The sequence below is a fragment of the Eleginops maclovinus genome, chromosome 9 (genome assembly GCF_036324505.1).
Source record: "Eleginops maclovinus isolate JMC-PN-2008 ecotype Puerto Natales chromosome 9, JC_Emac_rtc_rv5, whole genome shotgun sequence".
NCBI lineage: Eukaryota > Metazoa > Chordata > Actinopteri > Perciformes > Eleginopidae > Eleginops > Eleginops maclovinus.
Genome location: NC_086357.1, coordinates 12992965 through 13015858, shown reverse-complemented (window position 1 = coordinate 13015858; position 22894 = coordinate 12992965). Strand labels below are relative to the sequence as shown.

Sequence of the window (22894 nt, the reverse complement as noted above, 5' to 3'; positions counted from 1 at the left end):
TGTAGGCTTTAGTGGGAGGCTGACCCTGAGTAAGCATGGAGCAAAAAATGTCAGATAAATGTCAGGAGCTAGAACCAAATTCAGATCAGTTGTTTAATTTCACGAAAAACACTGTTGGGACATACTAAGTTTATACTAAAGGTCATAAGATTGTCCCACCATATCTAACCGCAAAAGTGTTTATACCCTTTGCAAATGGCAACACACAGAGCGAAGGTTGGCTGACATAGAGAGAATAAACTGTAAATGTAATGCATTGTGTTGCTACAGTTAGGGTCTGACATCACTCCTCTGCATTTTCTTTTTAAGAATTTTTTGGGCAACCAAAACTGCAATATAGTGCAGTTCAGAAACGGGGAGACAGAGGGGAAGACACGCAGCAAAGGTACTCAGGCCAAATTCGAACCTGGGTCCACCGCATGGGGATCAAACCCAAGTATACGGCCGCCTGCTCGAGCCACTGAGCTATACTCCTCTGCATTTAAGTTAATTTGAGAAAACATCACCTTGATCTTTGTCAAGAGTGCTTATAATCACTTTTATTACTGTGAGATGTACCACAATGTTTTGCAGTGAAGAAATGAATTGCCACCTAATTCTTTAATCACTCTGACTTTGTTTGCTGTTCCCTAACAATATAAAGCAAACAGTTTGTAAGGAAGCACTGTGGCATTGTTTTTAATTCCAAACAATTCCCATATGTAATTTAACACAGTGCAGGCCTCTTTCAATAAGCACCGGAGCTATTGATCTCTCCTCCTTCTGCTACAGTCCTAAAGAGAAAGCAGAAAGTTGTGTGAATGTTCTATGCAAATGTTTAGTGTATTAGCATACACAGTTGTAATTAAAGCATAATTAGAGAGACAAATGGTGCTGTGAAGCTCTGCGCCTTGGCTCCGGAGTCTGTTTATCAGCAGCCCCTTGTTTAGTCGGCTGAAAACAGGTTTATATCAAACAAGCGCCGCCGACTGCTGCATTAATTGTTATCATTGCCTTGGAAAGCAAATAGGTGCCATAGCGCTGTGGACTGTGTGAGCAGAGAGCCGGAGAGGGACCGGGACAAATTAGTGTGGAAAATGAGAGTGTCGAAATTGGAGAGGGATTAGCACAGACGATAATGAAGCAATTAAAGAGTAAGCGCTCAGCACTCAGGTGCCTTTACTGAGCTGGTTCACTCCAGCTGCTTTCAGACGCTCCAATGCAAATATATCCCCAACGGTGAGGGGAGGTAACCCACTGTCCTAATACATCACTGATAAAGACTGAGAGGAGAGCACAACACGACATGCTGCAGTATAATGCAATGTGACACGGTACAACACAATCTGACACACGACCAGATAGCACAACACGGCATGACAGAATACAAGCTAGCAAAAGAAAACAACACAACATGAAGGTGCAGTAGAAAATTAGGAATTTAAAGATAACACAAAACGATGCGACAATTTTAAGGATGATAAGAGGATTATGACGCAACATTGAACATGAGAACGTTACAGAATACTACAACACATTACAACAACCAACTAAAATCTGTCCATAGCTAGTGTTGAAAACTGTTGGAATCTGGCATCAATGTCCGATGTCCCACCATTTTCGTAATGGTCTGAACACGACCATCCGACCTTCAAACCCATCTCACACATGATTGGTAAGTACAGTTGTGAGAAGTAGCCCGGTTTTAGTATATTATCTAGATTTTAACAACCAAGAGCGACAAAGATCTTCCAGAGGAGAATGTTGTTCAAATAGGTTCTTCAATAGTTTGACCCTGCCATTAGTTTCTCAACTTTTTTAGTTTCCAACTTTCCTAACTTTTCTTTGCTTTGTGTCTCAGTAGAGCTGTTTTGGTCAATCATGGCTGAATAGCCAATATGGAATAGTTTTGCTAATATTTGTTTTACTCGTTTTTTGGACAGCAATGGAAGTCAAGGGCACCAAAAAATGAGCTAAACACGGCATTGACTGCATAGACAATTATAGCTTGCATGATCAATGTGTTGTTGTTTTTGTCCATTCAAAGGGATTTCTTAAGATAAATATAAATACCAGTTGAAGAATCCTGAGAAACAAGGGTATGGAAACATGAAAGAAAAAAACTCAGGTCTTGTATCAACATTACAGCATCATGACACAATACCATATTATAAAACAAAAGTGTGAAATCCTGTAAATGTAAACTACAGTTAAAGCTCTGCAGGCCGAACACAACAAACATATCTCTTGTTCTGACATATATGTGCTGCATGGTGTATGTGGTGTATATAAATATTCAGTATTTGACGGCAAGAACCACAGAAACCTGTCCACAACCCCGATCATTCAGGATCAGGGTTAGTATTTAACTGTAGCATAGCATTTCAATAGTCTGTCTAAGGCTACGTGCCCACGACAACGCTCTGAAGCAAAAACGCAGATGTCCGTTTTTCCCCTCCACAATTTATCTGCGTTTATCTGCGTTCTCACGAGCGTTTTGGGGGTGGATATCTGTCTATCCATGGGAACAGGGAAAACGTATAAAACTCATAATACTCGCAGTTTGCCGATGAAGTAAGCACGCCCCGGACGTAGGTGGCAGTAGCAACAATACCAAATGCCTGTTTTGTGGCTACTTCCTCCGGTGCGTCAATAATGTCCAATATCCGTTGGTATCGTCTCCTATGGTCTAAATGACTCTCGGTAAAGAGTCTCGCCATTTGTTGGCCTGCATGCATACCATTCAACGCGGCTACTGCTACACGTTCATCCATGTTTATCAAAGGGCAGGCTCAAATTTGGCGCTAGAACGTCACTTCCAGAAACCTGTGCAAAAAACGCACTTCTGCGTTTTGAACTGTTCCTACGGCGACGAGAGACTGGAACGTTTTCAAGATCTCCACTTTGAGGGGCGTTTGCGTTTTCTCCGTTTTCAACTCCTAAAAACGCCGTCGCCGTGTGCACGATAGGCACATCTGTCGAAATGTTCTACGTTTATCTGTCGTTACCGTTGTCGTGGGCACGGGGCCTAATACTTAAACAGTCCACCTAATGGTGCCCAATGATGAGAGAAGAGGTAGTGGGAGCCAGAGGTAGAAGGAAGAGAAAAAACTGAGGGGAGAGAGGGAAGGGTCGGGGGCTGTCTATAGCACTACCAGACATCCATGGTTGGGGGTAATAAAGCCCCTCTCAAAGTCAACAGTTCAGAAACTCCTTTGTCCTCCTAAAAGAGCTTTTAATTTTTAACACAAACTTGCACTTAGGTATGCATGAACTTTGGTAAAATCCTGAGACATGTGTATAAAAGGGTTTAATAGATGACGGTCATGTGCTCTGCTGCCGGGTAATGATGTCAGCCCCTCGATCTCATTCCCTCCCTGCCTCTCTTTTGGCTTCTTTGATAGAGGAGGGTCTAATGTAAATTTAATTTGGAGTGATGTATGGCAGGGATGGGTGAGTGAACGAGAGTGGGGTTCTGGGTTTTGGGCGGTGTGCGGTGGGTAAGTGATGGGAAATTGGGACTAAGGTGAAGAAGGCTGAGTTGATGGGGATGGAGGGGTGAGGGGGTGACGGGTGGAAAGACATGAAGGGGTGTGTTTGAGGGGGGGGGGGTCAGATAGGGTGTCTGGATGTCTCTGTGGGGGAAGCAGCTGGATAGGGGCGCTGCCACTTTGCCAACACTGTCTTTTTTAAGCAGGATTAATGACGATGTACGCCCCATACCCATCCTTGAGCTTGCAGGCCTCCCTCACACGCGAGCATGGCCATACACACATGCACACACTCCCACCGCCTCACACGCTCTCCCCCTGTCTGATTTACACAGACATGATCAACCCCCGCCATGGTACATTTACCCTCAACAATGCGGAGGGGAGGGACGGTTGCTTTTGCTTTCCAACAAGAGGGCGACATCTGAATAGGAGGCTAAACCCTCCCCGATTTTGCCTCTTCAAAGACCCCCCCCCTTCCCTGTCACACCCTTGTCTCACTTCAAATGAAGTGGACAAATGCTAAATCAATGTTTTTAGTGTTGCTCATCACCGTCTTTATCCCCCCTCTCTCATTGTTTCTTGGCAGATTGAGAAGGTATTGATGGCCATGACTGTCACAATTGCGGCTCTCAAGGTTTCCCCTTCTCTCTTAATGTCCTCTGGGAGTATGTCCACACTCACGCCAACCAGGAGACACATTTTTAAATAGGAACAGTCTGTGATGGTGGAGCTGAACTCTCGCCATCCTCCATCTATTTTGCATCAATGCTGCAGGGTTTTCCTAAACAGTGTGTTTTCATGGGCAGTCATCATGGAGAAGAAGATGTAATCCAGATCCTATCTGTGTTCTTAATGAGTTTCTGCAAACGATTGCACTGTAAATTACCATGGGGTTATTAAACAAAACATGGAAATTGCTATGTAGAATGCAGGTATTGTTTCAGCAATACAATCCTTGTTCATTAAGTTAAAATTAGTTTAGCGATGCCCAGAGTACAAAGCCAGAAACCAGTCTTTTTCTTATTGATTCTTCAGTAATGTAATTTTAACATGTTTCTAGTTCTTTGTATTGCCTTTCAGAACTAAGATTGTTGAACCCCCCCCGACCCCAATAAAAAAACAAAAAACTTGTTCATGCACTTATTTCATATAAATACACTTTTTGTTTACCTTAATTTACCTTGGATGAGCACAGGCAATTTTTAGATTCCCTTTATTGACAGCATCATCATTGCCATCATGCTCTTCAGCTCCCCGGCCTGCTGAAATGGATGCTGGGTAGGGGAGGATGAGCCGGGGCCGAATGAATAGTGAGTGGTATTCATCAGACCAGGGGAAGCGGCAGCCAAGATCCAATTATATATATTCATTAAGTGATAATGATATCATGGTCTTTTAACTGAGAAGAAAAGGGAGCGTAATTGAATAATAACAGTTGTACAATCCCAGAGGATTGGACCCCCCCCACTCCCCACATTCCCACCACCACCACCACCACCACACAGACACACACCCCGACATGGTGACCCCCTGAGGGGTGGGGAGCAGGAGGGAGGGCAGGGAGACTGAGGAGCAAGGATTGATGGAATTCTATTACTCCCTGATAGATTTATTATGAAGGCCTGAGTGGACTCTCTGCTCCACTTTGTCACTCACACTAATCAGCGAAGGGGAGGGCAACTCATGGCCCCCTTTGTGTGTCCCCACCCTAAAGCCCCCCACCCCTTTCCCCATCTCCTACCCTCCTGCCCGTCACCAAAGACAAGGTTAGTAGCCGTCTGACAGCAAGACGCGGCGGGTGGCCATTTTGGATCCCCGTGAGCCGAGAGATCGCCGTGGCAAATGGGCCAGCTGAGCTCCCCTGACCTCCAGGGTGAGCCCTTCATTTGTTTATTAATGGAGGTGTGCAACACCATAAGGGCGGCGTGTCATGCAGAGATCAACAGCCTTCGTAGGGCAGCCCATCCTGAACACAACCCCCACACGAACAGGACCAAAACAATTTGTAAACACTTAGCATGGTGATGAGGCACTATATCACAGCCCCCCCCCTTCAGCGTGGACTTGTATGTGAGATGGCAGGAGGAAGGTGAAGGGATGATGCTGCACGGTTATTGAGGCTCAGTGTGTTTGCATGCTCTGAGGCAACCATGTAAGCTTTCTTTAGTAACCTGATTTAAAATAAATGATGCAATATTTCTCAGCCCGGGTACTAGGAGGCTTCTTCCTTAATTTACTTTGATTTGGACTCGGATATAAGCATTTTAAAATGATACAATTCTCCACAGCAGGTAGCTAGTAATCAAGACCAAGAATTACCCTGTCAAGACCTTAACAGAGGAGCAAAACCTTTCTATCTTTTGTTTTAATGTACATTTTGCAGCCATTCTCCTGTAAAAATCAAGTTATCAACTTTAAGGATTCGTTCAGTTGGTGGAACCAGTAGCGCAGGTCTTCAGGAAAGCCCAGTGTGGGAGACATATGTTTATTGCATATCTGAATGTTTGTGCTGGCATGAAAGCGTGCACATGTTTGCTTTTGGTGCTTAAAGAGACACGGGAGGCTATTATGCTGTGAGTGTTTGATCCTTGGATTAGTGGAAAATCATTGTCACTGCACTCCTTCTGTGTTTACTCTCCTCTTGTCTTACAACACTCACTTCAACACTCAAAGATAAACCTGCCTGGACCAGCATGTTTGTATTCCCAGGGGCGTCATACGTCTGACATACTAAGAAGTCTTTGTGAATGACAGAGGGTGAGTGTGTGTGTGTGTGTGTGTGTGTGTGTGTGTGTGTGTGTGTGTGTGTGTGTGTGTGTGTGTGTGTGTGTGTGTGTGTGTGTGTGTGTGTGTGTGTGTGTGTGTGTGTGTGTGTGTGTGTGTGTGTGTGTGTGTGTTGTGTGTGTGCACCTGCATAAAAAAAATACACTTTCAGTTGAATAGTCTGTCTTGAATTGTGATTGAATAATTCATTTTACAGGGACGGCCGTCCAATCAATTCATAAACATATTTTCATATTTCACATACATTTGTTCATGGTACTTGTATTCTGTGAAAGTTTTACTCTTGAACAGTAACTAGCGGGTAACCTAAGAACTAAATGCATTGCTCGGTGGGAGCTCCATGTACTACACATCTTGTTTATATGCATCTATTTCGCATCATATGCATCAGGGCAAAATGTAGTGCCAGGAAGTGCCTCTTCTTCCTTACAAAAATATAATAATACCATGTGTTGTTCATTTCATTACTGACCAAGATACTTATGCCAAAATGTGTACGGTAAGGGATCAATGCATTCTTTTCTAACAACAAATTATCCTATCTGAGAATCCTTTTTGAGAATATTGCAAACACTTTGATTTGTGTGTATTCCATAAATGGATATTTACAACACATTTAAACTGTATACATAGTTGATCCAAATGGCATCTAATCTATGTTATTGGTGTTCATGCGGCCACATGTGTCTGGGACCACCCCTGGTCTGAACTTATTTGCACTATGTTTTGTGTTATCTAACTATTACTCCATCAATTTATATATGAACATTAGACCAGGATCTCTATTTATCTTTGCCCCTGTGTGATGTCAGTGCCAGAAAGTGCAAACAGGCCTGTAAGGCATTGGTTAATTTATTTTCAGTTTGATGTGTATCAGGCTTTCCCCAAACCTTTCTCTCCGAACTTCACCACCTTCCTCGGGTGGTCGTATTGTCTTTCCACTCCGATGTTTACACCCGTGTTCCTTTGATGCAAACCTCTATTTGTTTTCTGAGGCCTCGGCCACATATACCATGAGGCAAGATAAATATTTTGGAGCTTCATAGCCATAAATAATTGATTTATGTCACACAGCAAAGCACGACATCCCCACTTCACACAGCCTCAGTGGTGCTTTGTTTTGGGCCGGAGTATGTCTGCGAGGACAATAATGTTTACCCTGGTGGTATTGCAATTAACAGAAGAAAACGGCTGCATAAATGCACTCAAGGCTGTGTCGAATTAAAGAGCGATTGCGAACAAGTACAACTCTAGCTTTTGTTTACGTGTGGCGAGGGAAAGCAGTAAACAGAACCGGGTGAGGTGGGTGAGTGATACACTCCCTCTGATGGGAAGCTGCAAATTGATTTGCTCACATGCCAATATGGTCCAGATAGGTCTGTCGCTCTGTTACTCTCTCTCTCTGTTTTTATGTATGAGCATATTTTTTGGGGTAATTTAAAATTTGTCTTTTAAGCTTCTCAATTTCTGTCCTGTCTTCCCCTCTCTGTTTGCCTCTCTCTTTCACTGTCTCCCATCTCTCACACACATACTCACACACACTTGCACAGAAATTCTCATTACCTCATTAGCAGAGGCAGCTCTCATTTAGCTCTTTAATGACGGTTCTAGATGAATGGGCCTGGTGCTGATCCCAGTGCTGTGACTGGATTAGTGATAATGACTGATCTATGCGAAGTGTGACAGCCTCATATCAACTCTCCCCAGGTCTCATCCTCTAGCCCAGGGCCAACCAAAGTGATGTCCACAGGCCAAGTCTGGCCCTTCACACAGTCTAGGACTTCATTAGATGACCCCTGTTGGTTCTGTTTAAGAGCATGAAGAGATTAGTCTGTGCTCAACCGTCTTCTATCTGCTTTTGTGTCTTAAAGGTGGGATTTCTAGAAGAGATGTTGGTTTTTCCAACCATATTTTGCTTAGTCTCATTGTGAAATACATTTTAGTTTGTCGATTCAGATGCCACTATTTATTTAGTTTAGTATCTCAGATGCCATACCATATTATTATTAGTATCATTGTGTGTGTGTTGTGCTGTTTTGTAAAGACAATGGAAATGGTTCTTGCTACTTGTCCCTAAAATAATATAAATGAATATATGAAAGACACATACATATACCCAACCACAATGCTATGACGCAATCTAGAAAGGAACATTTTGGACATTTTAATGTAACTACATTCTTCATGATTCATGACAGTGTTAACAAGAGTCAACATGAGCTTTACGTTTCGAAATGGTTGAAAAGTGGGAGAAGTACTCAGATCCTGTACTAAACATAGTACCAGAGTTTAAGAATGCTACACAAGTACAAGTCCTGCATTCCAAATGTAACTCAAATACTCAAAATATACTTCAAGTACCAAAAGTATTGTAGATGCAGATTGGTCCATTTCACAATAATATACAGCTCTGGAAAAAATTAAGAGACCACTCCAACTTTTTCTTAAATCTTTATCTCTACATGTATGGCAGCTATTCCAGTGTTTGTTGAATTTCAACACAGAGAAAAATTGTCAGTAGTTTGTAGAATACAATAAAATAAAATAAAACAATAATAATTTAATTCAAAGACATGTCTATAAATAATAAAACAAGAGAAAATGATCATTCTGAAGTGGTCTCTTCATTTTTTCCGCAGCTGTATATGATATGTTTTGATTCTAATTATTGATATGTTAAGTGTTACCAAAACTGGTAAAGGTGCAGCTAGTTTTGATGACTTTGTATTCTGCAGGGTCGCTTTTGAATTTACTCCAGGTTTAACTAAAGTCTTATTTAAGTGTTGTTTATATTTCACATTATTAATCCAAATCTGTAAAGTAACTAAAGGTATTAGATAAATGTAGTGGAGTAAAAGTACACAATTTACCTCTGAATTGTAGTGGATTAGAAGGACAAAGTAGCATAAAATGGAAATACTTAAGTAAAGTTGTAAAGTACAAGTATCTCAAATGTGTACTTAAGTACAGTACTTGAGTAAATGTACTTAGTTACTTCCCACCTCTGCAAACAATACAATAGTTAGGTACAAATATTTGTCTGACTTCGGAAAATTGCAAAACCCTGCAGGCTAGGTTAGAAACAATAAACATGTGGCATGTTTTGTTATAGAGTAAAGAGTAAATAATGGCATCAACATTGTGCAGCAGACAATCTGCTGACCATCAAGACACCAAGATGTTGTTTTTTATGTGTGTGATAAATAATTATTTGACACTTTATTTAACAGTGAAAGTATTTGTTTAAAAACGTACTTTTGCTCTTCCAAAATAAATGCACAAAAAGCGTTAAAGTGTTTTATCACATCTCAACTGGACATTTGTGGCTGAAAGATTTTTACTCTTCATCTATTTTGTTAGTGAAATCATGTAATCACTTGGAGTTGAAAGAGAACGTTTGTTGGAATGACACATTTTAACCAGGATGCTCAGATGTCCTCAGCATCACATTCTGACACAATCCTATTCACGGTGTCGGCAGTATATGTTGCGTATTGACACTTGCAGAAAGAATGTGTGCAGGCCTATGTCTCCATCTCACCTGAGTCTTTTTGCAGGGCTAACCGTCCATCACGCCAAATATTTAACCCTGAGGCCTGGCTCGATCATCTATATCGGCCCTCAGCTGATCCATCAGAGCCGCCGGTTGGCCCCCAGCTTAGAAATACCCGGGGTCCCCAGTCTTAGACCACGGGGGACTGGGATCTCTGTCTATAAATCCCAGCAAGACCACTGAGACCCACTGAGGGCCAGGCAGGCTGAATTAGTTCGGGCTATTATGTAGCTTGAGGTGTGTGCTAAGACCTTATTGTGTCTCAGTGGTTAGGTAGCACTGAGCTGGGTAGACTGCTGATAATGCCCTGACTGTTTGTAGTTGTGAACATTTGAAGTAGCACATGCATCACAAAGGAATAAATATGTTAAGATAATGCAACATCAAAACAATAATAACATTGAATTCAAAAATGCAAAGGAAATTAGTAAAGTACTATTATAATTGTTGGTGCATTTTAGAAATCTATTACAAATTGACTTCTGGTAATATAGAAAAAAAGGAAGTACTGAATATAGATTGTTGTTTATATTTAACTCAAAGACTAAACTTGCGATGTTTTTCTTTGAGGATGAATGTGACATTCTTGTAAAGCCTTAAGGTGGAGTGGCCAGACTTTTGATGTGGTAGTCCGCCGCCTGTTGACCTTCTCCTAACCACAGTCAGTGTTGATTTATTTTCAACATGATGACGAAGGTTCCCCAGCTTTGCCTGACCGTAACCAAATTGTAACCATAATGATGTCAGATCACAAATGATCATAAGAACCATTTTTGTCATGGTGATTTGAAACAGTTTTGACAGAGGATGCTTGTATGAGAAACAAAATGTCAGGAACTCATCATCTGACAATGTTTTTATATATAAAACTGAAGATGTTTAACTTTACAGAAATTAAGCTCAAATTCTTTTTTGTTCATTTGCACCATAGTAGTGTACAAGTGAGGTATAGTCCAACTGTACTAGAGTGTAGGGTGAAGTCTATGCGGGTTGAATAATGTAATTCCCCCACCCTTCTCTCCTGCACGTTACCCCACGGTGTGTGTGCCCAAGGCAGTGGGCGCCCTGGCTCCTGTGACTAGTGGGTTTGCTCCCTTCAGCAGCACCACTCATCTCCCTCTTTAATGTCATTTAGCTGCGGGGTGGCCGGCGCCTCACTCGCCCATTAATCCCATTCCAAATGCCATAACATTTCCCAAAAAGCCCCTGCTTCTTAAAGCCGATAATTAGAATGTCTATTTAAAGTTCACCGCTCTCCCTTGCCGTTATCAATTAAAAGCCGTTTAAAGGAGATCGGTGGCAATAGTCAACAAGTTAAATCTTTTTCTCACTCTTTGACGTTAAGTCTAGAATGTCACAAAAGGCCCACCGAAAAATGAGCAAAATTTAAAATTTCCAAACAGTTCTGCTCAGGAGAAGAGAAGGCCGTAAGTCACTGTTGCTGACAGTAGAGGCAGTAGCAGTGAGATTTTTTAAGGAGGGCTGAATCGCCATTTGATTTAATTCGATAAAAGTTTATATACGATGCGAAAAAGAGGCCAAGTGAGGTTCTGGTTAACTGGTTAGAGGTTAATAAGGTCAACTGACCAACACTGCAGCAAACAGACAGGAAACATTGATCTTAACGAAATAAGAGCTAATAAAATTCATAATCAGAAGTCAGATTCCTCTCCCTGCTCATTACAGGGAGAGGAATTAATAGAAGATAATAGAAGATTAATGTTTGGGCAAATGGCACATGGTATATAAACATGCTGTTTGCTGAAGGTCTCCCTGGAAACAAAAGCATACGTTTATTATTTAACTCTGAAGACTGAGTGTGCTGCTTTAACAAATCCCCTGTAGTAAAAATGCGTTTATGTGCATGGCAAAATACTTGCTTTTAATTTGAGACTAAGATAAATACTGGAGGCATGAAGCAAATGTATCTTTCTGAGAGTTTCATTTTGGGGCGTCGTCTCATTACGGGCTGACGATGATACATGAGTGTCGCTCACAGGAAGAGGATCATTTTCCAATGGAAGCCCAAACCTTATTGTTGGGAATGTACCATCTGGATCTCAAAGGGCTCCGCTCCCACATCTATCTTCTCTGGGATAACACAGGAGTCGGCACGGGAAGGCAAGACTGATTGGTGATGAATTATGTATACTTTTAGCCAATTGTGATATTTGTCTGGCAACGTGATGCTACACATGACAAACCCAAATCATCGACGTGAGCATGTGGCAAATAACCGTTTTTTGTGGCATTTTCACATAAGACACAGACAGAGAAAATCTTAAATGTTTTATATAAACTAGATCATTTAAAAAAAACATACATTTCGCATCCTGATCCCATTAAGGCTTCAAGGTATCAATGTTACAAGTTTATATTTGTAAGGGAGAGCTGCAGTCCTGGAGCAAAGCTGTAAAAAAAAAAAAAGTCAACATATTATACAATTTGATGAATAACTTTTTGTTGACTGTGTGCATGCATGCACAGCCCATTATGTTTGACGTCGCTCTCAGGGGCACACAGTGTCCCCTTGTTCCTCCTACCTCTGACAGTGACAGGGTGAGCCTGAGGAGGTGTGCCCTCTAATAAAACATTTATATCCGGAGAAACAGCGTGTCCAGCTCCAGCCACAACACAGGCTTTGACACCAGGGGCGCTTTTGAAGTTAGCCACCAAGATTTAGAGGCTTTTCTAAGGGGGGCCCATTGTTCCTCCATTCACAATCCCTCCCCCTGCATCAAGGCGCTTGGCGCTAAAGTCTCACAGTGATCTGCAGACACTTCAAAAGATGCACCACATGAAAGGGCTCGGTTTCACCCCTGCCCAATAAGCGGCAGCTAAATTGGAAGATTGAGAAGTAGGGTAATTTGTATCAACTCAGTAAGTTATTATGCAGCAAAACAGGAAGGTCATGACTTCATGCCATGGCCTTAGCCCCAGCCCCATAGCAACAAGACATCAATGTAACATCAGTTCCCCAAAACACCGGCTTGCCCACACTCAAAATGATGGCTGTAAACAAGGCCTGATTGTGGCGAGAAAAGGAAGAAAAGTAAGGACAGGAAGTGTGTGTGTGTGTGTGTTGCGATTTCTTTCCAACACTGGCACGGGATAACTGTCCTGCTTAGCCTGGGAGATAATGTCTGATAATGGTAGACTAATGATGCTTGGACTGATTGAATTAGGCCAGGGGTCCAGTGGGTCAGAGCCCTGGAGCCTCCGAGTGACTCACCTTCCCCCCGCAGCCCCACACACACCCTCCTGGGAAAGGCAAAGATCGGTGTGTGCCCCCCCCCCCCCCCCCTCCAGCCCCAGTTTTTACAGCTCAACCAAAATTCTCATGGCGCTAAAATCAATGTTGCCATTGTTGGGGCCAAACGGCACGTCCTGACCATGGCCAATGCAAAGAATTCCAAGTGGCAGGGCCTGCTGGCCTGTTGGGAGCTGCAGATTTGATTATGAGGAGGGCCAACGTTGTTTTTCAAGCCTGTCACATAAAGGGGGTCTTGTTCAACATCAGGACAATGGGACCTCTAAGTGGCATGTGAAACTGACCCGACTATGTGCAATAATTCAAGCCTTTGATTTGACAAATGTTTTTGTGCCTTCCTCCACATCTGCAAATACCTCCACTTTTCTGTGTCCATTCTTTCTTCCCTTGCCAGAAATGTTCCAGCAAGAACTGGCCTACATGTCGATTTACCTCACCCAGTGATAATATGAGGGGAGCGAATAAAAAGACCACAAGGACTTTGGAGGAGAGAAATAACTGTTTGAGGGCAAATGTTTGGCACGCAGATAAGTTTGGCTGTTTGGCTTTTGTTGTTTGAATTAAAATAAAGGTTTCCTTCTCCGCTGTCACATTGCATTAGCGGCAGCTGCGATGGCTGCTATCAGCCCTGGTCCTGGCTGCGGCTCTGTGTGGAGCGAAGCTGACGGTGTGTGGAAACTAACACAGGCACTGTGCTGTGACCGCGTCACCTGCAATCAGGCCCAGCAGCCAGCCAGATTAATCATGACAGTAGGCAATATTTCCAACATTATTAGAAGAGAAACCTAATATTTTGGGACATCAGGGATCCCGGTGCCGGTGTCCATCAAAGTGAGAGCCTTCATTTAATGCTCCTTGGATGGGTAACCCTGGCACTTAACCCCTTTTAGATATTCCATCTCTTTCCTTTCCTCTCTCTCTCTCTCTCGCACACACACACACTCACAGGCATGCATACACACACACAAAGGCACACACACAAACACGTATACAGGCTGATGGCTTATGATGAGGCGTCCCTCCCAAACAGAGGTGATGCATTTATTCCCAACACAATTTCTCATTGCCATTCCGCCATGTTTTCACAAAGCCAAACAAGAGACTGTACACGTATATCTGCCTTGTAACATCAGTCCTATTTGCCGGGGATTGTGCAAAGGGCTGTGGGGGTTAGTGAAAACAAAATGGACCTGCCACACCTGTGTACATGTGTGTGTGGTAGCGAGGGTTTTCGTGTATTGTGTGCGTATATGTTTCAGTTACCACTTTGTATTTGTACAGGTGTGTGTTGTGAGACTTATATCTGTTTGTGGTGTGTCTTCAGGGCATCATTGGGCCTCTCTGTGCACCCCTAACATCGCTTAGACTTTCTATTTTGTTGTGTGTGTGTGCGTGCTTTGAGTTTGATTTGATGTGATTGTGTCTGGCATGTAGTGTGTGCAGGTGCTGTGAATCGTAGAGATCCTAATCGTGACTCATTCCCGCTCCTCTCCTCAGTTCCCAGGACGTTTCACCCCTCAGAAGGTCTGTCGATAGGACAACGTGTTTGCATATGGATTAACAAAGACTCAGACATACACACATACACACATACACACACACACACACACACACACAAACACATCCCCAATCATGTGAGAAACAAACAAAGTTCCACGTTGTATATCTAGACTCAAAATGCTGTATTTATCCATAAGCCCTGACTGCAAGACTTTAGAAAGCACATTGTTCAAAGTCAAGTTCTAGACAAAATAATCAAGGTCCCCACAAGGTATAATAAGAAGCTTACACATTCTTTTTCAGAAGATGGATTTTGCTGTGTGCCATGGTATTGTAGATGTTAGAAATATCAAATTGTGTGGTCTATAATATAGCCTTATATACTGTATATCTATTTCAAAACATTCAAGAATCATAAGCATTATTTTTATCAAGCTTTGTGCTCCCACTATTCAAACTGTATACCAAAAGGACTTTTCTACAAGGTAATATTGGCCTCTAAGGCAAATTGACGGCAACTAATGTAATTTATCTTTTTTTTTAATAACAATTTACAAATAAATATTGTTAGACTGATGAGTCCTATTTGGTATTCTTAATCCATAACAAAATCATGCTGCTGATGTGTCTCTACATTTCTTTAAAGAATAAAACTACAAGTACAAGGTGAATTTCACAGCATGATGCCAATAGACAGCTGAATACTTCACCAGCCAGCTATACTCACTCATTGACATCCTTCCTTTGACCCACTGTGCTTTCACAATCTGTGTATATACACTACAGCGCGATGCTACATCAAAGACCAAATGACATATCAATCATATTGATCCCCAGAATCGGTGCTGTTTATTTGCTTGTCAAAGGCCTCAATTGGCAATCAATGCACGGTTAGTTTAATTTTGCTCATTGACTGTAGTGTGCATATGTGTGTGTGTGTGCATTAGCGTGCTTTTGGCATTGTCCTCCTCATTCTCAGAGCCTTGTTCAGGGGCGTAGAGGAGAGCGAGACAATGTTGTCCTGATGGCGTGTGCCTCGGCTGTGTTCATCAGGGGGTTTGGGGTGCCTAATACACCATGGCGGTCCCCCATTTGTTTAATTTGTAAGGCTCTGACATCAATTGTTGAGCTTCATTTGCCCCATCGTAACATCACATGTCACCCCTAATGGGCCAAGCTGTGCGTGCGCGATGTACTCTTGGGAATTGTGTGTCTGTTTGTGTGGATGCAGCAGGACAGTGACTCTATGTGTAAGGTTGGGACGGGGTGGGTTGTGTTGAAAATATATTCATTTTCAATCAAGGGCTGCGGATTCTCCTATGAATTGAATTGAATCATACTTGAAACATATACTATGTTAACAGAGATGAGAAGGAACAACTACATAATAGTGGATATGGTTATTTAGTTTGTCTATTTTGGTATTTCTACACAGTTTAAGTACACAGTGTGGTTGATGTCATTCCAAAAAACTATGGACATTCTGGAAATAATGTGGTTATAGTTAGAATAACCGCAATTGTTACTCTGCCTTAAATCCTGCTGACTGTTGCTCTTGCTTTGATTTGATCAGGATAACATTTTAATTACTGACTCCATTTAGAATATTTTGGAAATGTTAAAACTACGTTGATAAGGGTAAAGGTAAAGGTAAAGGTCTTCTGCAGTAAAGGTATGCAGTTAGCTTCAGTGCTACATTGATACTAATGGGATTGCTCTTTCTGTTTTCTTTGTCACACACAAAGCGTTTGAGGTTATTTTTCTTTGCATTTAATCTTTTTTGAAAGCTGTAGAAAGCAAATTTCTACAGCAGAGGTGGACTCAAACATCATGTAAAGGCTCAGGTTCAAATTTGCCCTTTAAACCATGCAAATCAACATCAGATTTTCACTGCAGATTCATTTAATACGACTGTAATTCCAAGGGATTCCGGGCTGTTCTGGACAAAAAGAACAGATCATTAGGCCCTGCTGGCTGTTCTGAATGAATTAATTGTGTTTAGGACTCAATGGACCTTCATGAGAACTCACATTTGCACAGATGCTGCATGTGCGTGATAATGACCAGTGGTCTGCTTGCTGTTGGAAACGATGACTTCAGAGAGGTCTGCCACTGTGTGAGTCTTCGTCTGTCTGCTGCAGTGACACACACATGAGCATATGCATATCATTATTAACTCCCACACATACATACACCCGCTCACGCACATTCACACACACATATATATTCATTAGTCACACAATAAAAAACAGAGATGGACAAACAGAATGACTGAAGGCCCACGCACCACAGCAATAACCCCGCTGCATGACTCAATTCAGATAATATACCCTGTCACATCAAAACATGCTCTTTGTCAGCAGGTCCCGAAAAACATGTTTGTCATGTTGCCCTCTGAGGGTTATGTGTTCCCCAACTCGCAGGTCCAAGTATAATTATTCAGCATCTCAATGGTCACCATTCATCTTCTCTTATGGCAAATCATCGCCCGGAAGTGATCTAAACATGACCGCGGGAACCTATCACAGAATATTTGAAAGCATAGCGGGGGAGTCAGGGGCATAATTCTGTTGTGAAGGACTAATGCATTCACACCCACACAGATTGACTCACCCTGACAAAAGAGGCTGTGTTGTCTATTCTAGGCAGCTGGGCAGGATGGAGAAACTTGGAATCCTTTGTAGGCCGGGAAAAAAGTCAGTCTTTGTCAGATTTTACAGAGTATATTTTACAATACGCCTTTGCACGGCTGGTCAGGCATTCAGCGTTGCAACAAGGCTAAAGAAAGTTTGCATAGATTAGCAGTGTTATTGCAAATGTTGAGCCCACTTATGTGTTAATCAAGCCTTTTGAAATGCAGGCCTTGTCTGTTTGGGATTTTTCTTTTTTGAAACGGTCTTCTGACACTGAGGCTGTTTATCTTTGTAAACTGCACACAGGATGTGAATGAATGAGGCCTGTTTGCAATAGTGACGATAAATCAAAGAGTTGCCAGTTTGCCTCAAGGTAGTTAAAAGAACATCACAGTTTTGTGTCTCTTAGTCATGTGTTTAAAGTTCAATGTCATTGCAAATGAAGTATCATTTATATGTTTTCCCAAGTGATTTATTATTATCCTGAATAAGATAAGATCAGATTTTGTGAATAGGGTCCGTTTTCTGCTGCGCTGTGCAGAATCCAGATCTGCAGTGTTGCTTGCATACTTTTTACTCAGTTTGATCTACACTTTTTGGTCTCCTGAACATCCAAATGTAATTTTTGATCTCAACTTCTACAGGCTTTCCACCAGTATTTTGAACCGAGCTGCAGGGATTTGCTCGAATTCAGACACAAGACCATTAGTAATGTCCAACACTGAGGTTTTGAGATAAGGGCTGGATCAGAATCGGAGGTACAGATCATCCCATAGGTGTTGGATGGGATTGAGGTCAGGAGTCCATGCAGGCCGGTTTATTTCTTCCACACCAAACCATTTCTTTGTCATGTTGAAACATCGGAGGGCCTTCCCCGAAGTGTTGTCACAAACTTTGAAGCAGATTATAAGTTCTATTGTAGGCTGTAGCATGGACATTTTACTAAACTAAGGGAAACTAAAGAAAATAAACAGCCCCAAACCAAAAGTAAAAAGAACTTGACTGGGTGTCCACATACTTCTGTTCTCATACTGTTACACAGGCAGCAGATTTGATCTTACCTTCACAGGCTCTCATCTCACAAGGTTTCTTCATTGCTGCGGGACGTGAGAAGCTTCCGACCTGAGAAGAGGTCATGGTCATGGGAGCCAGAAGTGCAGCTCAGTGCAAATTTCCAGCTTCCTGTACCGCTCTTCTTTACAACACTGTCCCCCCTGTGTTGATACTTTCTGCTTCTAGGTCAGAAACTTCCCATTTCCCAGGTTTTCTTGAATTAACTAATAGATAGGGAGTACCCTTGCTGCCAATCAAAATGAGCCTCTTGCCCTCGGCTGGGTGGAGATTGTTGCAGTAGCACTGAAGCATCCTGTTTAGTTATTCAATTACCATAAAGACCTGTTACCTCAAAACAAGTTTATTGAGTTATTAAAAAAATCTATTTTGCAGGAAGAATGCAGACATATGTAAAACTTGAAACCCTGCCAGATGACCTTGGTGAATATTTTGACCGTCAGACTACAGTGAGTCTATTTTATCCGGTACACAGAAAAGCAATTTAAATAGTTTATATGGGCTTGTTTGAGAAATGCTAATATGTCAATAAATATGTTTTTCCATGATGTCCTGAAACAATATTACCTCAAATTCAACTAAAATAATCTAATATTACTCTGAAAACCTAACTTGTTTCATTGTTTTCACTGTCATTTCTTTACAGACGAAGAGAGAGAGCTGAAGCAGAGTGTGTGACTCGAGAATATCCTCACAAGTGTGTGTGTGTCTGTTTGCTGGGGTGAAATGTAAGTAAATACATTTACTCAAATACTGCACCGAAGTGCACATCCAAGTTTCTTTCCTTATCCATTTTCATGTTATGTAACTTATATTTCTTCTCTTCTATATTTGTCTGAAACTATTTGTTGTTTGGTGATTTATAATGTTGTTTTTCTACAAACTGAAGGATAAAATGTTACTTTATAAGATCAATTAAAGTCAATATGTTCAAAGCTTCCAAGAGATGATAGGTGGTTGCTCTGTATACTCAACTTTAGAGAAACGATGTGTCAGGCGCTCGAGGAAAACAAAATGGAGGAAAAACTGGAATAAACACTGACAAGGATCATCTTTCCGCCTAATAACCTTTTTTACTTTAGCCGATAACACTAATGTAAGGTTTTGAAAGCAGGCTTTTTACTTGAGGTTTTACTCGAGTTTCACATTGTGGTATTGCAACTTTTACTTCAGTTAAGGGTCTCAGTACCCCGCTATGTGTACCACAGGTGTCTCTGCACATGTGTCACTATATGTGTGTGCCTCATTTTTCCTCTCTGTAAGAAACAAAACACACCACTGGCTGTCACAGTGCATTTAGCTGTCTCTCCCTCCTTGAAATGTTTAGTTACTCCATCAAACTTCTCTGGCACAAGGCCCAAGCTGCAAATTAATGCATATGCACCTTGGTGATTTGTTATCCAAAGGACTGTTTAAATAAGGCATTATAAGCAGCCGACACACACACACACACACACACACACACACACACACACACACACACACACACACACACACACACACACACACACACACACACACACACACACACACACACACACACTGGCTTATGTGGGTACTTTGGCTCTTGATTCATGAGGATTCTGAAGACACAATATTAGTTTGAATTTGAAATAAAAAACACTGAGTGTGGACTAGATGCTTTTCAATTATGACATATATCTTTAGAAGAGGGTGAGTTTATATCAGCAGTGATGGAAGATGTACTCAGATCTTATACTTAGTAGAAGTAATAATAACGCAGTGTAGAAATACTCTGTTACAAGTTGAAATCCTGCATTCATAATGTTACTTGCATAAACGTACACAAGTATAAGCAGCACAATATAATTAAGAACCAAGTCTAAATGTACTCAGTGTCCAAGGTGGCTATTTTTCGAATAATATATATTATATCATTGGAATATAATTAGTGATGCATTTGTGTGTCCATCATTTTAATTGTGCAGCTGTTAAAGGACGAGAAAACATTGATAACTAATTACACTGCCAGATATCGTCATCCAGAAAAGTACATTAAAGGGAATTAGTTGATTTAATTCTTAATTAATAATATAAACCTGCAAACGTAACTAGTTTTAATGTTTTCAAATAATGTAGTGAGTAAAAATAACAACATTTACTGCCAAGATGTAATGGAGTAGAAGTATAACATAGCATGACATTAAAATACTGTAGTACTACTCTCCTTAAGTACAGTACTTGAGTAAATTTACCGCAGTACTTTCCACCAGGATCAGCTATAACACACTGAATATTTACACTGACTTAATAATTATTTCTCTGAATGCTTACAGATGAGAAGCGCGTGACTGTATTCCGATGTCCTCAGATACTTCCTCCATTTCAGGTGATTTTTCAAATATAATTAAACTATATAAATGACTGTGCTTTGGCACAATGTTGTGGATTACTACTTCCTTGATGGCACCCACAGGATTCTTGACATCCACCCGGATTCATATTCCTGTTAGATATAGACACATGCATTTTCAAGCATTTGGAATGTTGTAAATGTATCACGTATCAGGATCAATCCAGGTGAAACTAGCATTTGAATTGAGTATTGTATTTCAAGTTTGACATATATAAGATCAATGAAGGAAATAGAGCTTGGTCATTCTAGTCCACACAGATAACCACACAGTAGTTGTTCCACAATGCACACTGCAAGCTGATGCCCCAGCAGCATTGTTTGTTTACCCCTCAGGTCCTTCAGTAAATTAAAATCCTCAATTGCTGTGTTGTACCTATAGAAGAATTGTGCATTCAAAATGTAATAAAAAAGGATGTTACAGATTGTGTTATAACAACAGTTGCGTTTACGATAATGATCAATTCAACCTTTTTCCACAATGTAGTGCTTCTAGCTAATTCACTTATTTTCAAATCGGCATGCTTCATATTAAACATCACATTGCATGCATTCCTGCTTCTTTTTCTTCCTCAACTGTTTAGCAACAGAAGCAGCCTGTACACTGCACAATGGGTTCATTTGGGCTGACGTTGGCCCACATAAGGCTGCAAGACTCTCCATCTTGTGATTGCTGCTTGTTGAAGAGGTGGCACTTAAAGATTTGATTTGACTTTGAACGGACTTATTTCTTGAGAAAATACCACATATATTGAATTTGAACTCGTGTTAAATTCAACCACATGGGCTGAACAGTTTCCCTATAATAATCAATTGGATTAGTGTTGGCCTTGTCTGTGGTGCTGACAGAAACATGGGTCTGATTTAAGGCGAGGCTGATATCCCTCTGGGCCTGTCACATGTTCTACAAAGTGTATAAATCAACTTAAATAATTTAATAGGTTTAAGATTAAATTAGTGCGTCGAAATCAGAGAAAGAAAAGCTTCAATTGTGTCACTGAATCTCAGAGCTGAAATGCTCAGAGTGCTGATAGAGCCACAAAGACACATTTAAATGCCTGGAGCCTTTTATGTTCTAAGAAGTTAAAAGCTGCAAAATGCAACCGTCTGTTGTTGTTAGTATGCAGCAAAATGCCAATGATCACTTGATCTGTGATATAATATTTACTCAAAGGGAAGAAGTGCTGCATTGTTATTGAAAAAAGCTGAAAAAATCCAATCAAAGGCCCCATTTATACATGCGATCTGTATCTGTACAGTGTAAAATCTGGATGATGGCACCTGATCCGATCCAGACGTGGTCTGACTGATCCAATCACACTTTCATCACAGTTTGCATTAACTTTAGGGCTTTTTTCCCCAAAATAAACTCTACTAAACTTTATGTAAAACGCTCCGCATAAACAGAAAATGCATGGTGTGAGACTTGTGTTATACTGAATGAGTTGCGAGAGAGTTTTGAAACTAATGTTTTGAAGTTTTGTTGTTGTTGTGCAATATTTACCTGGCTGCCATATCTCATTACAGGCTGTGTATTTTGTAAATTGTGTGTTTTTCTTTATCTTAATCTTTTTTAAATGCATTTTTTCTTTTGTAAAGCTGTCTTTGGCTATGCTGCTGCTGTAGCAAATTTTAATTTCCCCTCTGTGGGACCAATAAAGCGATTCTGATTCTGATTCTGTTAAACCCTGGGCCCCATTGACGTCAATTAATCAAGATTTTTCTTATTTTGGGGATTTGTTGTACACCATTGACACGCTGAAAAAACTGAAACATTGACATAACTTAACTATATTAGGTTTGTTAAAAGCAATTATATTAAGTTTGAATTGGTTCAACTTAATAATATTGCTTTCAACTACCCTAATACAGTTATGGCACATTTTGTTGACATAATACATTTAATTAAAGTCAAGGTTTGAGTTTGTTCAGTGCACCATGAACATGGGAGAAGTAATTAAGATTAAGATGATCATTATACATGTCATGTATTCCTCCATACAATGTAATTTAATCGATTAATTGCGTGCATGGTAACGAAAATGCATGCCAGCTTGACAAACCAGCCGTTGCACAGCTGAAGTGTGCCATAACAAGTTGGCATATGTGAGAAAAACAAGGTAAATTTTGATCACCCAAAAAAAGTCACATCTATCCTCTTGACAGTCTTGTGTCTTGACCCTCTGTGTCAGATCTAACCCATCCAGCTGTGTGGCCAAAGTTCAGGGGAAAAAA

At 41.1% G+C, this 22894-nt stretch overlaps 1 long non-coding RNA gene across 3 annotated transcripts in view; it reads left to right on the top strand.

Moving 5' to 3' along the window:
- Positions 1–22162, top strand: part of LOC134869968 (uncharacterized) — a 72012-nt gene extending 49850 nt beyond the window's left edge. Inside the window, exons 5-8 of one of the 3 annotated variants that reach the window (XR_010166480.1) lie at positions 18300–18453; positions 18661–18734; positions 18932–19013; positions 20583–22162. This is a non-coding gene — a long non-coding RNA (uncharacterized LOC134869968). Of the gene's footprint in view, positions 1–18283; positions 18454–18660; positions 18735–18931; positions 19014–20582 lie in introns of all 3 variants that reach the window. The other 2 variants (XR_010166481.1, XR_010166482.1) reach the window with 2 other exon arrangements.
- Positions 22163–22894: the final 732 nt, after the last annotated feature.